This window comes from Sylvia atricapilla, chromosome 11, assembly GCF_009819655.1.
Source record: "Sylvia atricapilla isolate bSylAtr1 chromosome 11, bSylAtr1.pri, whole genome shotgun sequence".
Lineage (NCBI taxonomy): Eukaryota > Metazoa > Chordata > Aves > Passeriformes > Sylviidae > Sylvia > Sylvia atricapilla.
In genome coordinates, this window is record NC_089150.1 from 16,150,139 (window position 1) to 16,166,342 (window position 16,204).

The following is a 16,204-nucleotide window of genomic DNA, read 5'->3' on the forward strand; positions in this document are numbered from 1 at the left end:
TCATTCTTCCCAGGTGAACTACAAAAGCATATATGGTGCTACAAGCTGATGTCATGTGGTGGTCTAAATTCATTGACTTGATGGTCTCCAGCTTGTTCTTGTTGATTGATGAGACAACTTACAGCTGCAAATCAAAAGGGATTTGGGAAACAAACCAAAAATCCGCCCTGCCTGACTGAGAACACCACAATGTGAATTGCACCCCTCTATACTGCCTCTGTTCTTTGCACAAACAGAACCTTAATCTCCTGAACCTTAAATTAACACCAAACATCAATTTTTTTCAAAAGAGCTGAAAAACCAACCAAGAAATCAGAAAACATTGCTTGTGTTCTTTCACAGCACGGTTTTCTCCAGCACTCAGAGGAATATAAAACCAACAATGAGTAGGACTGTGGTGAGCAAGAAAATTGCATCAATACATACACTTCCTTGTTCTCCCATCTATATCAACTGCAAAGAAAAGCTGTCAGAAGGGGAAGTAGAACACTTACATTGCTCAGAATCAACACTGGCAGCTGGCATGTTGAAATCAAATGTAAGGGGGTGTAGGCAGTAAACATCATAAAAACCTTTTTTTAATTTCAATTCTTCTAAAAACCAACTACAGTCTCAAATGTTCAAAATGCAGGGCTCAGTCTTCTACCCTCAACAATAGAAGGCAGCATGGGGGTATTAGTAAAACTTTGAGAGATTTTTGGTTCCTCTTATATGTAGCCCAGACTTTCAATCTTTCAGAAACTCCAAGATGCCATGTACATGTACCTTCTCTATAAACATGAAAAATAGGTTTGATTTAAGAAAGCCAAAAATCCCAAAGACTTTCATGCAATTACTTCCTCAAGGAAGTAAGGCTTTAAAAGCACCAAACATCACAAGAATTGACAATGCTCTAAATGGGCATCTCAGCAAAACTGTCAGGAAACTACTTGTCTGGTTTATAAATGAATCATATATAAAAGTTCTTTCAAATGAGCAGAACTGTGGAGTGGTTGGGACATAAGCATTCCTCATTTTAATCTCAAATTCTTAAGACTCTTATCTGATAACAAAAAAGCCTCTGCAGTAACTTAGTTACACAAACATGTAGAAATTCACCTGATTGCGTGTAACATGAGGATCTTCCCTGGCATACCCAGCTAACTTCTACGTCTCATGATCCAGAAAATAGAAAATCAACCCATCATTCCACTTAAACTCTGCTAGGCATAGAACATTACCCATCTTCAAGCTCTAAAACATGGTAAATTAGGCAGAGACACAATAATTTCTCCTAGGTGTAGTGCCTACCATGGTCTCTCCCCTGCACACAGTGCTCCTTACTCAATTACAGCTCTGCACAGGCACATCCAGAGAAGCAAACCCTGACAAAGTAGGAAAAACACAACTCGGCTCCAAGTTAGAAAAAATGGCAGGCAGACCAACACAAAGAAGAAACTCTTCCTTAATCAGTATAAAATACTGCAAAAATAAGCAGTAGAGATTAATGTACGTTGTTATCAAAAGAATCTCTAAAGTTACAAGACTTCAGGAAAGGCAGGCTAATTCCTGTTCCACTTGGACATCAGTCCAAATGTTCATGGCAGCCAGACCTTCACATGACCAAACTCAGTATCTGTGTCACGGCTAATCCATAAAGACTCATGTCCTTCACAAAGAAAAGCATGAAAACCTGGAGGAAAAGCCTGACAAAGACAAGCCTCTCCCCCCAACCTTAAGGCAAAGCTGAAGACAATGAACAGTGCTCAAAACACTTCAAAAAGTGAATCTACACAAAAGACCACAGACCTGTGTAGAAGGTTATGGGTGGAAACTCCTATCACCACCAGATTCTTCACACCTTCAAATACTATCAGAAAAGAGGAAATGAGAGCAGGCATTTGGTGGTTAGGCTTAGGGACTGAGAGACCAATGGAGTCCTGCTACAAAGTGGAGCTGTGAAAAAACATGGCAGCAACGGCCATGACTGTTTTCTGTTCTGAAATTACATTTTTGCAAATGTCACCATCTTTGCATAAATGAAGATCTACCATCAGGATTAAAATCAGATTTGTTTTGCTGAAGGTAAGTTATTGTAGATATAGTCTTTCAGCTCACAATATGTTATTACACACTTGTTGAAAGTGATTTTGCACCAGTCTGCCTTAGAAATCTTCAGAGAACAAGTTCTTAGCTTCCACTAGAAAAATTTTGCTTATATTTGCTGCAGAAAGTTTTATCTCTAACTTCTGTTCCTAATGTGCATGTTCAAAATCACATCAACTCTTTACTATCATCCTGTCATATGGCAAAAATTAAGTGGCCCCAGGTAAAGTAGGTTTTCTGTATGTGAAAATACAAGAGAAAATCCAGCTGTGGGAGGCCCTGGTAGTTCATCTTCTCCCAGGAGATCTTTTGGAGCAAAGCAGTGATTTACCACGGGATTGGGAATTATTGGCATGTCTATCCAGCTACCAAAGAGATGAGATGTTTTAATTCAGCCTGAGACTGTCTTTTTCTTAGGAAATACCCAAAGGCACATTTCAGAAACATGGATCAGAGACAGTAAAGGCCCTTTTCCTTTCCAATAGTTACCCTGTAATCACTATGAAATCCAGCATTTCTTACTACTTACTTAGAGGCTGACAGAGAATACTGCTAAAGGATGTTCACTAAGAACTGATTTTCATCCCCCTCTCAAATCCACTGCACATAAAATGGGTTAATAAAGCCTTCTGAGCTGCATTAGAATCTATTGTGAGGAAAGGCTCTCTCCTGCTGTAGGAGCATTTCCATGCATTTAGCATGGCTGAGTCGTATAGGAAAAATTACAGAAAATAGGCAGCAAGAAAATCTCAGTACCAGGAAACACCTCAAATTTCTAAAGTCACATCAACAGTCGAGAAGACTCTCCATTTCATTTTCTGTGAATCAAATCTTTACATTTTTACTCAGTCCTAATCCAACTTGAACCCATTGACTGAACAAAGCCATGAGAGGCAAAGCTCTTTAGGTCTTGCAAAATTTTCCACAGTCCAAATCAGAAATGACTCTTGGTTTCAGAAAGACTTGGACAAAAGCGATGCTCTAAATAATAGAAATGCAGCTGTAGTTAACTAATGGCTTGCTGCAACATTATATGGTAAGGTCACAAACGAAAATGGACTCTCTCTGACCACTTAAGTGCCATTAAATACCCAAAGAGCATGAAATTAAATAAAATATATTTTAAAGCACTGTTTCCAAACTTCACTGGAAATACTGAAATGAGAAAAACTCCTTGCTTTTGCTTTTTCTCCTCTCATTCAAACTAGTTTTAAACATGACATTCATGAACTGTTCATGTTTATAAATCTCCTCCAGATTTCAGCATAACAGCAAACTACACTGTTTTAAATGAGAGTCCTCATACAATTTATTACAGCATCACAGCTAATCAGACGACATTCTGTCCCAAACCAGGAAAATATTATTCAGATTATTTAGACCAAAAAGAAACCCCACACTTAATCATGCATAAGAACATGTATCTTACACAAAATATTACAGTTTAATTTGCAGCAGAAGTAAAAAGGAAATTACTTTACATGACTTTATTCCTTTGCTTTCACCCAAACTGTGATTAGCAATGTATCTACTACAGCTCTCAATTTTGAAGTAAGTTTCTTCAAATTAGACTCTTCAACTATAAATTAACTATTGACTGGTTTATATACATATTACAACCTTTCCAAGATGATGTCAGACAGAACAAGGGAGGAACTTCGGACATTAGCTTATAACCATCAAGTGAAATGTTCTGGAAAGAAGCAGGACATCAAAGGGGCGGAATGTGGCGTTTCAGAATGGACTCTGCAGCAATGCAGCAGCTGGGTCACAGCCCCTGCAATGCCGACAGCCCACTGCACACCAGGGTTTGGCACCTGCCCGGAGAAACACCCCGTTACCACAGCACCGCAAAAACACTGCGAATTTCGTCACCGTTTTCAGCTAGTGCTGAATGAGGTAATTTAAAATGAAAACATGAGAGCAATTATATGTGACCTGCGCGAGTTAAAAAGTGATGACAAAGGTCTACCTTGAAGTATGCAGGTGTTTTCTCTGGCTGCTACACTTCACACACTCCTGTGCTGCTGCCCATCCCTAAAATGTCTCATTTGAACACAAACGCTCACAAGCAGTGAAGAAAAGGCGAGCCCCATGGCGGAGAGCAGAGCGCGGACTGCGGGAGCCCCGGCTGGGACCCAGCACAACCCGGTGAAGGCCTCCGACTTCGGCCACACCACCTAAAGCTCAGGTGTCCGAGGTGAGAGGTGAGCACAGAGCCACGAGGTTTGGCCCCGCTGTTAAACAACACCCGCGGCTTCTAAGTCACTAAAGAGCGCTTTAACCAAAAGCGCGGTAAAGGCTGAGGGCACCTGAGCGCAGCTCACCGCCGGCCAAGGGCTCACTCCGAGCTCCGGCACCTCAAAGCCCGGTGTTTCCCCGCGCCCGGGGGACCAGCGGACCAAAACCTCCCAAGCCGCAGGCACCGCCGCAGCCCCTCCCTGGGCACGGCACCGAGCCCGGTGAGGAGCGGAGCCTCGGGCAGGGCACAGCGCGGGCTGAGGGCTCGGGCACTCCCACACGCGGCCACGGCAGAGGAGAGGAGCCGGCAGGGAGGGCCGGAGCCCCGGGAGCCGGGCAGGGCCAGCCAGAGCCCGGCGCCGCACCTCCGGGGCGGGGCGGCGGCAGGAGGAGCGGCGGCGGCAGGAGCAGGTGAGCGCGGCCCACAGCTGCGGCCGGGGCGGGGCGGAGCGCGGGGCGGGGAGCGCCGGGCCGTGCCGGGCACACACTGCTGCCTCCCGCCCCTCCGCCCGCGCTGCTTCGCTCCGGCTCTCTGTTTCCCGGGACGGCGCCCGAAACTTGGTGACGGCCGCGGCTCCCGACGGCTCCCTGGACGCGGTGAGTGCCCGTACCTGCCCCCGGCGCGGCGCTGCTGCCGCCCGGCAGTTCCTGCCCCGCCTGGGGTGAAGGAGGAAGCGAGACGGGCTCCGGCTCCCTCCGGCCCGCCCGGCTTCCGTGGGGCGCCCGGCGGGCAGGGCGAGACGGAGGGAGGCTGAGGGTCCGCGGGGCTCAGCCGCCGTCCCCCGAGTGCCCCGGGCAGCGCCTCGGCGCCGGGGTGGGGCGGCGGGCGGCGGGGCTGTGCCCCCGGCCCGGGGCTGCCTCCTCCGGGGCCTCCATGTTGGGCTGCGGGGAGGGGGCAGCGGCCCCGAGCTGCCCGCGGCCGCCCCGGAGCGCGGCCAGCGCCAGCTGGAGCGGGGCGAGCCCGGCGGGCTGCGGGGAGAGCGCCGTGCCCCGAGAGAGGAGGGGGCGACACCCCCGGCGTCGGTCCCTGGCAGAAACGTGGAGTTTCCTCCCGGCAGAAATGCCAACTTTGATACCGCCAACTTCTTCTCCCACCCAGCCGCCCCGAGTCTGCTTCAGTCTCCGTGCCACGGGGAGTTGGAGCGGATGAAATGCAGAGTCTTTTAAATGGTCAGGTTTCCAGCTGAATGGCGACAGACAGTAAGAAGTGAAGGAGCAGGAATGCCTGATGCTTTTGTGTACGTACATGCCAGGCGTGCATCTATTAAAAAACAGTTTTCAGTTCATCGCTGGAGAATTCCCTGTGTGCATTAGGGCATGAAATATTAAAATAATTGGATTAGGGTGTTCTGTGATTACATCTGACCTCTGGTTACTTGCGGGCCCTGAGTGTTGCACCGCTTCACTTTTAGATTGTCCAAGTAGCACAGAGCAAAGGTCTGGACCTAGGAGCTCTTGCGGGAGGTTTATGTGCAAGGATGACATTGCCCTGTATCCCATCCCTTGGTGTGTCCCAGGAGAGAACTGACTCCGCAGAGCAGATGCGTGTGGGAGAATCAGGTCTAGTGCTAGATCTTTACCTCGTTTTAGAGATTCATTTAAAGCCTGAACTGCAACATTTAGTATCTCTACAAATAATCAGTGTCAAAACCGTTGATACAGTTGTGGTGTGGTTAGTTCCTTTTAAATCTTTTTTGCTGTGGGCTTGTACAGTAATAATTGTCTATGAACCCTGTAATAGCAAATAAACTCTTCAGCTTTCCATCCATCAAATAATGCCATGCAGCACTGTGCTAATCAAATAGGAAGCTATAACCACCATAGATTTCTGAGCAAGAACACTATGAAGAAGTGCTTCTTAAGTGGTTAAGCAATAATTCATAAGCATTTTTTTAAAGTGTATATGGAGGATTTCCTGTTTATTTTAGTTCCTGAAAATGGTTATGTTAAAAATGAGCTGTTTGTCTCTGGACTGATAGATTTCAGTCACCCCATGTCACTGCTATGGGAACCTACAAATACTGAGGAGAAAAGCAAACATAGGGCTGCAAAACATAGGTTTGAATTTATTTTTTTTAATGTTTCTTATCATCACCTTGAATTTCATCATAAAATACAGCTGTGTGCTTTAATTTAAGAAATTATTAAATGTTGGTGTTTTCAGTTTCTTTGACCCATATAGTTTTACCATGTTTTGTAAACTTGTATATGTTCAAGTTCTAAGGACATATGATTTTCAGAATGAAGTGCATTACTTTTGGAATTTCAACAGATAAAAAAGGTACAATAAGATATTTCACTAGTTGTTATTATTTGCCTGTACTGCAAAACACAAAAGAACTCAGGGGCAGCACAAAAGAATTAAGATTTGGGAGTCATTGGAGATTTTCATCCTACATCTCATAATTCAGATTTAGGTATGAAGGAATTGCTGCCACTCAGTGGCTGATACAAACATACAGAAAAATATATTCAGTTACACAGATGTGATGTCTGTGTGGGTAATGAGAAAGTCATAAGGTGATTGTGCTCAGGCAATATGTGTGACATAATTGATCAGGAAGATGCTAGTATTGTTCACACCAAAAAAGAGCTTATTGGGGTTTTTTTGCCATGTTGTGCTTCATTAATTATGACCCACCTTTTCATTAGACACAATCATACAGGAGAGCCATACGTTTTTATTGAATGGAATAGTGAAATTGCATCATAATTTTTACTTTTTGATCACATGGTAGCGATGAAAAGATACTCTGTAGAGAAGGAATTATTTAGAAACTATTTCTAAAATAAAAGACCCAAGGAATTTTCTAGGCACATTTCTTAAAATGAAATCTTCAGAAGAATCTCTCAAAGAGAACTTGGCTAATTGATGCTGTATAGATCTAGGAAATAACAATAAATCTTGGAAAGATGCCATCTATTGTTAAAGTAACTGATTTCCTGGGAAAAGCATAGAAGCTTTCAGGCCTCTGAGTTTATGCTGATGTCTAAAAGCCACAGTCATTACAATTAAAGTCCATTCAGATTAAGTCCCATCCCTGCAAGTGTTCAAGGCCAGGCTGAACAGGACTTTGAGCAAGCTGCTCTAGTGGAAGGTGTCCCTGCCCATGTGGAAATAGAACATCCTCAAGGTCCCTTCCAACCTTAACCAGCCTGTGATTCTGGTGAGTACTTCAGGGCCTGGTAGTTTAAATTAACATCCGTCCATGTCCCCATTTGAAGGGCTTCACTCTCACCCTGCCTCTGTGCAGAGGCACAAATCTGCACCCTGCTCATCCATAGCTGAGCTCAGCTCTGCTGCTGCTCACAGAGAGGAGCCCCTTCCTCACCTCTCACTCCCAGCTGTGCCTGGAGGTGGGACTGTGGCAGGTGTGGATGTGCCAAGTTCACTCAGGGCAGCTGATCTACAGGGAGCCGCAGTGGCCCAAGCCCCAGTTGTGGCTGTGCAGTGTAAATACTTTCCAGGTGTTGGCCAGCACTGAGGTATGTGCCTGGACCGTGTTCATTGACATAGCTATTTGAGTTCCCCAAAGCTAACTCAGGTGTGTCTCTTCCTGATGCAGTCCCAGTGCATTGTGTGCCTGTAGTCCACGATCCCCTTCACTGCGTTTGCAAAGTTTGTACTTAAACTACTGCAGAAAGAGTGGAGTGGGAAAGGAACAGGCTGGGGTTTGAACTGTTCATTGCAGATGAGTCAGAGCTGAATGTGAAAGATGACAAGAAGGGATTTACCAGTGGAGTCTGGGGGCTGGCTGACTTATTAGGAGCCAAATTCCTCTCTTAATCATCCACTGATGAGAAAGATTATGTGACTCTGCTCTGGGGTTATCCTTGCACCGAATGCAGCTTCTCCATTCTGCTTATCAGGTTCTGTCCAAAAGCTGCCTAAAAAGCACCAAACCAGTTTGTGTTCCAGTAGTTTTTAAATTGCTGCTGTGACAGCACTTGTCATCATTCTCCCAGTTTGCCTTTATCTTCATAATCCAAGCGCAGAATTTGTTTCTGTAGAGCTCCATGTGGAGCCAAAGGACAGGGAGCAGGAATAAGGAAAGGGGGAAAGCTGCACCCATTCAGAGCCTTTTGGGTAGCACATTAAAAGTAATCATTCTGCATCGGCTTGGCTGCACTTTGCAAAGATGCAATTAACAGAAATGAGCATGGGAGAGCTCTTTACAGCCTTGGTAAAGAGTAAAGCTGAAGTGCATTGTGTTGTGTTCTCATTTCAAAGGCAGTTATTTCTACCCAAAAGAGTTTCTACACTTTCTTAAAGAGGCACTGCCTCTTCAAGCCAGAGCTACTCGGACAGGTTTTTATGGTATTTGAGTACTTCAGCAGAAATCTGCCCCATAGGAGACAGATCATTGCCTCTAACTCTACAGGACCACCTAGGTTATCCATACTGCCTTTATGCCTAGAAGCTGCACCAGTGTGCTGCTCTTGTACCAGAGACACCAGGAAAGGCAGAGAAATGAGGGATCAGGCACACAGGAGTACTGGGAACTGCACAAATCTGACCTTGGCAACAGTCATGCAAGATTTCTTTCTGGTCTGATCTAGACTAGACTCTGTTATTACACATAACATTGCTACAGAGGTTGGAAATCAGATGTATATATCTGTGTGCTTCAAATCATTTTATGTTGGCTTTTTTTATTCTTTTGATTAAAATTTATGCAAGTGAAATATTATGTCTGCCTTTTGGTGACAGCAAGGTGCCATGACACCCCTGAAGTTATGTTTTCAACCTGTTGGTTTTTTTCTGATTGACAATAGAGCTGACAGTTTTTGACTAAAAGATGGAAGTGACGCAGCACAGATTTATATCAATAGCTGCAAATCCAAGAGGCAGGCCATAAAATAAATTCTTTGCAAATACTGCTTTCAAGCCAAGAAAGTGCATAAAACCACAGAATACTTTTTATGGTATGCTCTTACTGAAATTAATGTGTTTTCTGGTAATTGCTTTGCCATTGAGTGCAATGCTCTATCTGGAAAAGTTTATTTAAGAATACTTAAGCATAGTTGGTATTCATATGATAATAATCACCGTCCATAAAGTCTGGGAATGACTATCACAGATAACTTCATGGAACTGATCCATGTTAAGCTTTTAACCTTGAATGATACTTGCCTGACTGCTGAGGGAGGAGGGTGTGTGCTTGCCATCTCCTGCCATTTACTCAGCCAACTATCAAGCTTTAAAAAAAAAAAAAAAAAAAGAAAGGCAGGAGTACCTCTCCATGCCTCAGAACAAGATTATTCTGAATTCTGAGATACTACCTGTTTTTGAGAACAAAGCAGTTGGATAATGTGTATACATACCCTGCTGTTTCATGTACTACTGTTAGAGCTGTGAGCAGGCTATGGTCTTACTTGGTTGAGATGTAACCGAGTGGTTTCACTTTTACCCATTGGGAGTGGAGTCAGGAGAGCTCCTTGGAGACTGGATAATGGGGCGGGGAATCATTGCTCTGGACACTGTGTCTGTGGCTGAGAGACCCTCCTAAAACAGGCTCTTCCCAGACCCCTTAGTAAGGGTGCCCCTCTTTTCTGAAGAGGTGCACGTGGGCTGATGAGCTTTCCACCCCACGGGGCTCAGAGGAGTAATCTGAATTAGTATCTTGTTTCTCACCTCGGCTGAAAAGTCTCTAAAATGTCATGTACATTTGCGCATGAGTGGCTTTGATTTGCACTTTGTTTAGTCTTTTGCAGTCTCAAAAATAATTTAGGTATTTATGGACTTATTTTAATCCTGGCTGCCTGCTGTCGATACAGCACATCTTGAAACATACGCATTAAATCTAAACTTCAGCTTATCTCCCGCCACTCCTGAGCTATGAAACAATTCATGCTACTGATCTAGAGCTGGAAGCCCAGACCTGTGTTGGTTTAGCCTTTTTGTTTATTTTGAGATGAATTTGTACTGATGAGATGACAAAGAGAAAACTACATGGCTGTTTAGCACTCAAGTGTTGAGCTAGTGTCTGTTTTATCTACTCCTATCCCCATCAACACCTATTTAATAGAGCTCTAATAAAATCCTTGTTTGTATACTTGACTCTCTCATGTTCTCTGGTTTCTGGAGGAAATGTGGTTTAAGCTTTGCCATCACTTTTCTGCCGAAGAAACTCTTGAAATCTGAGTGTTTGTCAGCACCACTTTGTTCCTCATCATTTCATGGATATTTAATTTACTTCAGTGCATTGAGTGTATCAGTATTCACTATGAGGAATGGCTTAAGGAAGAAGAAATTTTGGTTGGGATAGCGGATTTTTCTTTCTGATAGCAAAGCTTTTGTTTTTTTTCAAGATTTAGATGCTTGAACATGTGTATAGATATGCTAAGAGATGATCACAACTGCCTTAAGAGCCAAACTCAAGGTTAAGTTTGGCTTCTGTCTTTCTGTGGGAAATTCTGAGTACGAAGGTAACTAAGTAATTGCTAACACAATGTTTGATGTTGAACTCTGCTTTTCTAGGAGAGCATATTTGATTCTTGCTTGAACAAAAGAGAGATCTTGTGTTTGTTTCTTAAAAGAAACAGTCCTTTTCAAAAAGTCTTGTGTGCAGAAGTTTGGTAGGAAGATATGGTGCAGCGAGTTAAGAAGTAGTGTTTATCATATGCTTTCAACTTGTATTCTCACGGAAAAAGTAAGATAAATAGACATAGTGCAATAACACTGAAAGACTGTCATGTTTGAAATATGACGCTGAGTGCCCTGTACGTGCCCTGTACGTTTTAAATCAAGATGTTTATGATGTGTTTTGGAATGCCTCTTGGTGACTGCATTTTGCTGGTGTGACTTTGTAACCAAAGTGGGTATTTTGTACCTCAATGATCTCATTAGGGCCTGTTGAGAAGCTGTTTCCCTTGCTTAGGAGCACAGTTGAGTGTCTGAATGTTTTAATCAAAAACTCTGAAAGTAAGATTTATTCTCGCCTATTAAAAAAAAAGGTATTTAATGTATTTTTCTGTAAAAATGAGCACAGATGGTTGTCTTACATCAAGCAGGTGCAGTCAGATTCTATAATTTTGATCACGAGCTCGGTTTAATTAGATCTGAAACCCTTAGTCAAACAAGTAGTTCTGCAGGTGAAGGAGTAGATTTGACTATAGATGCTTTCAGTATCGACGGATTTGGGGTTTTTAAAGATTTTTTTTTTTAGTATTCTGGTTCCTGCACTTGCTGATCAATGATGATTACATTTCTACTCATCCCGTGTGTTGGTCTGTAATGCCGTGCTCATGCTGAGCTGTGAATTGCTCAACAAGGGTTCAGCTGTTTCCTTAAGTATCTGATGACTGTGGCCTTTGCTGAACTCAGTCTCGCTAATGACTTGGGGGTGCTGATTGCCAAATATCCAGAGCAGATTAGTGTGTCAGGGAATTGCGAGCCCTCTCAGGTTACATTTGCTTACATTCCTCAGTAGCTGACAGGAGCCGACAGTTGCTATTTCTGTTTGACGAGTTTACCTGAGAAGCAGCATCCCAGGGACAAGAGCATTTTGGTGTGGACCTACACTTCGCCAGGTAACTTAAGAGCTAAAATTCAACCAGTTTTGGTATGGACTGAATGCAGTGAGCCATTGGCACTGGAACGTGTCTTCTCCCCGTTCTCTTGGCTGAAAAGGAGATGCCAACATCCCCAGCTACCTCATTCCTTCAAACCTAGCACAAGTTAGGGAAGGACAGGTTAAACCAGGGCTCAGCAGACAGCATTTGCCTAGAAAAAATCATGTTTGGGAACTAGAGAGCAGGAGACACAGCTTGAAGCAGTATTACGTGTTTGGCAGGAATCATGGCCCCAGCTCTGCCCAGTGAAGGAGCATTATTTGTTGTGCAAGTCCAGTGAAGTCATTCCACTGGGGATTCCTCACCTTTACATTAATAGAAGAAAATTTTCATGAGGGAATATTGCCAGGTATTTTTTTTCATGGTGGGTTTGGTTTTTCTTGGGGGGGAGGTTGTGTTGTTCATTCTATTTTTTTTTATTTTTTTTAAGTAAAGGCCATTTGAAGAAACATGTTGCTTGGACCAAGAATTTATAGCTCTCTCTGTTAATCCCTGCTATGCTTGTATGAAGTTTTTAGGATTTCTTTTCCTTTCTCTTGGAAGGTTTTCTTGGACCCTTACAGTGAGGGACTCTGCAATCAATTTGTACCTCTGAGCTCATCTGTAATTGCAAAGTATCCATTCTGTTGCACATACACCTTAGAATATCTTAAGTATTGGAGGTCCTCTGGAATCTGATTCTCCCTGTTAATTTGGTCTCATTTCACCAGAGGCTGGTTTTTCTCTCCGGGAAGTCGGGGTGTGTCTGTCTCATTCCCTCAGTGGTCTCAGCTGTACTTTTTGCCTTCCTGGCTGAGCCATGGCAGCCTGGGCACGGGCTCCCCGGGGCAGCCTCTGCACAGCAGCCGCTTCCAGGGAAGGCTGGGGTTATGGCACATGTGCAGCGTGCTGTTAAACTGCTGTCACTGCACCTGCACTGCAGCTTGTGTGCAAACACCTCGCAGGGCTGACCTAGGGGAGTGCTGTAGGGGTACGTGTGGGCTCATTTTATCTAAAAGAAGAACAAGTTTTGTCCAGAGTAAGTGAGAGCGCTCTGTTGCAGCCTGTGTGGGTTGTTACTCAGCAAGCCTTTCCACGTGGCTCTGTTTCCCAAAAGATGAAGTTATTGGATCTGCACCACAGACATCTCACGTGGCCATGGAAGGGAATGTGGGGGTTGCTGACAAGGGAAAGCAGGAATGCTGAAACTGCCATTTGGGCAAGGAAGTTGATTGGTTTCTGCTGTAGGGCAAGAGCAGGTGGGAAAGAGAAGTACTGTGATGTAGAGTCGACATGGACCCGAAGCATGGCAGGGGCAGCCCAGAGTGATGAGAAATGCCAGGCTCTGCCATGCAGCTTGTCCGTGTCACACCCTGTGCTGCCAGCCCTGCTCCCACTCCATCCTCAGGAACTCCTCCCCAAAATTTGTGTAATACAACCCAAATGCTCTCACCAGGGCCCGGGTGGAGAGAGGAAGTCGAGCTCTGGTTTGTTGCTGTATCCTGGTTTTTGTTTCAGTTTAATTCGCAAGCTTGCTGATTTCTTGCAGTGCCACTAATGTTTTTCAAGGCAACCCTAGGGTTTTAATGTAATCTGTACCAGCGTCCGTCAGATTGATTTTCTGACCTATTTTGGGTCTTGCAATTTGGAATTAATGTTGCTTTCCTTTTCCAGTGGGTGGCAGTTGAAACAAAGAGAAATGTTTATTTGCTTGAAAGTTTATATAGATATGGATTTAAGGAGAAGAAGCCAAAATAGGCCAGTTGTTCACTGTCTCTCCTTATGTTGAATTCTGTTTTTGTCTTGCATCTTGCAGCTCAAGAAAAGAACAAAAACCTCTTGTGAGCAAAATCCGCTTTTAGTTTCAATCTCCTGCTTTTTGTGTGTTGTTCTGCACTCATTTCCTTATTCTCTTACCAGTTAATAGCTGTGAACCCAATCTTTCCATCTCTAGAACTCTGCATTGCATAAGCCTCCTTTCAAAACTTTGAAGCAGGGAGCTGCTGACTTCTTGCAGCAAAGTGTTTACCTTCCCAGAACTGTATTTTGATTTTGAATGTGACATGTAATAGCATTTCTTTCTCCTTTTAAAAAGCAAATCTTGAGGAGGAGTCTTTAATACTGATTTTTCAAATTTAGTAAGTACTCAATATCTGTGTCCTTGCAGGGCCAAATTTTAACTGAAAATTACTTTCATGCAGATTTCTTGTATGGAATCAGGGCATATCTTATTCACAGCTGAGTTCAAGCATCTGTTATTAAAATAAACAGCACTTGGAATCCAGTGTGCTAACTAAAGTGCACATTAGTGCATTTAGTAAACAATTCTGAATAAAACATTACTATGCATTTATGGGAATATCAATACATTTTAATGTATAAAATACTGCAGTTCTAAGTACAGTAGAGATTAAGTTAAATCCATTCTTCTAAAATTGTAAGAAGTATCTGTATCAGTGCTGAAACCAAATGTGAGGTTGGTAATTATTGCTGTATCAAGAAACAGAATTCAATGTGCTTTAAGAACCAAATTTTTTTTTTTTTTTTTTTTCCCCCCAAAATACTAAAACTATGGAAAGACTCTTCCAGGATTTCCCAGTGCTTTATTTTGTGGATAAGTACTTGATGTAGCCTAAAAGGCAGAAGTCGTCTTTTATTTTAGTGAATTTTTCCCCTAGGGATGTACTAGACATTGATCTTCTACAATTTGTGATTATAGCTAAATTAGCAATTAATCCCCATCTTTTCCCTGAGGAAAAGGAGCTCTTATAAAGGTATTTAATGACCAAGTCAGTTTATCATAGCTAAGCCTTGTCTAAGCGTATGTGCCAGTCTAGTTTAAGTCTGCTCTTATATTGATGCAGTTAAATACAAAAGCTTCTGCAAACACAGTAATTCTAAATGTTTATAAACTGATTTGCCCCTTGTGTGGATACAAGTTCTGCTGCTGCTGTGGTTGATAGATGAAACTTGCAAACTGATTGAGGACTCTAAATGGAAAAAATATCCAGGAAGAAATATTTCTTCCCCCTCTGGCCAAGTGAAATGACAAGACGTTAATTACCAGAGCAGCGACAAGTTGAGCTTTGTCTGGTTGATAAGAAAAATTATTTTACTTAGCAGCAGTATTCTATGCCTATAATAACCTAAAATGGCAATTTCTAAAAAGTAAAAAAGTACTCTGAAAGTCATGACATAGCATGATCTCAGTTTTGTCAAAGGGACACACTCAAACAGAAAACTACTCCTTTGAAAGTCATGACTTGTCCTTTTTTCATTGTTGTTGGATTTTTTTTTAAATGCAAGTCATTTATTTATTTTCAGTTCCTTTATTGGTCAATTACTGGAATATCATTTACTGGAAAATGATGCTTCTATAGATGGTGAGGAAAAGGCTCTAAATTACTTTAAAATACTTCGATACACACATCATGTGTGATGGCATGCTTGAATTTTGGAGGGTTTTATACATTAAGACTTCATCCAACTGGCAAATAAATCTTGTTTGGAGGGCTGTGGAAGGATTTTAGCATTATTCCCACTTTAGATTGCAAGAAATATCTAATTGTATTATGTTTTGGGGTTTGTTTTGTTTTGGGGCTTTTTTTGTTTGTTTTGTTTTTTTGTTTTTTTGTTAAATCTGGTTTTCTTGCTGCTATTTCATTCTGCTTTCCAGTGAATAAGGCTGATCCTAATACTAAAAAAGTTTTGAGTGAGTCTCAAACAGAGGGATGTTTTTTGTTTGCTTTAAACAACCCATGCAGGTTACACTGTTAATTCTGTTTTGAATTAACAGCTCTCCAAGCTGGGCTGACCACTTAATGCTTCTCAGACACCGAGCATTCAAATACTTCAAAGGAAAGACAGCCATATCTAGTGTTTTATCCTCTTAAAAGCACAAACAAAAAAGGATGCCAGACTCATGTAATTGAAAACATTCACTGTAAGCAAGGTGTCCCAGGCAGGTCAAGGCAGAAGAACTTATCCCTGTTCTCCAGCGTTTAGTTTTGCTTTGGTTAGTAGGGGCACCCTGCTGCCTAATAAGAGTTAAAGGTAACTTAAAACTTTGGCTGTTTATGTCCTGTGATTTTGGTTTTTTTTCCTGTGGTCTTACTTGGAGTTCTAGTGGGGGAAGTCACAGAGTCACAGTAAATGGAGAAAAGTCTGCATAGTGCTCTTCTGATCAGAGTTTTATTTTCCAAAGTCCACTCAATAGCACTTTTTAATTGCTTAACCATTCAATCTCCTGAAGTAATTTGTTAGGAAAATTACAAAAAAAAAATCCCCACTTTGCAATGCATCAGTGTCTGTACTGTGTAAGCCT

At 42.8% G+C, this 16,204-nt stretch overlaps 1 protein-coding gene across 2 annotated transcripts in view; it reads left to right on the forward strand.

Moving 5' to 3' along the window:
* The first annotated feature begins 4,799 nt into the window (after positions 1-4,799).
* The window catches only part of PRKCD (protein kinase C delta), a 60,793-nt gene continuing 49,388 nt past the window's right edge, over positions 4,800-16,204 (forward strand). For both annotated transcript variants that reach the window (XM_066326843.1, XM_066326844.1), the window contains exon 1: positions 4,800-4,923. The gene's annotated coding sequence lies outside the window, so the exon portion shown is untranslated. The remainder of the gene's footprint in view (positions 4,924-16,204) is intronic.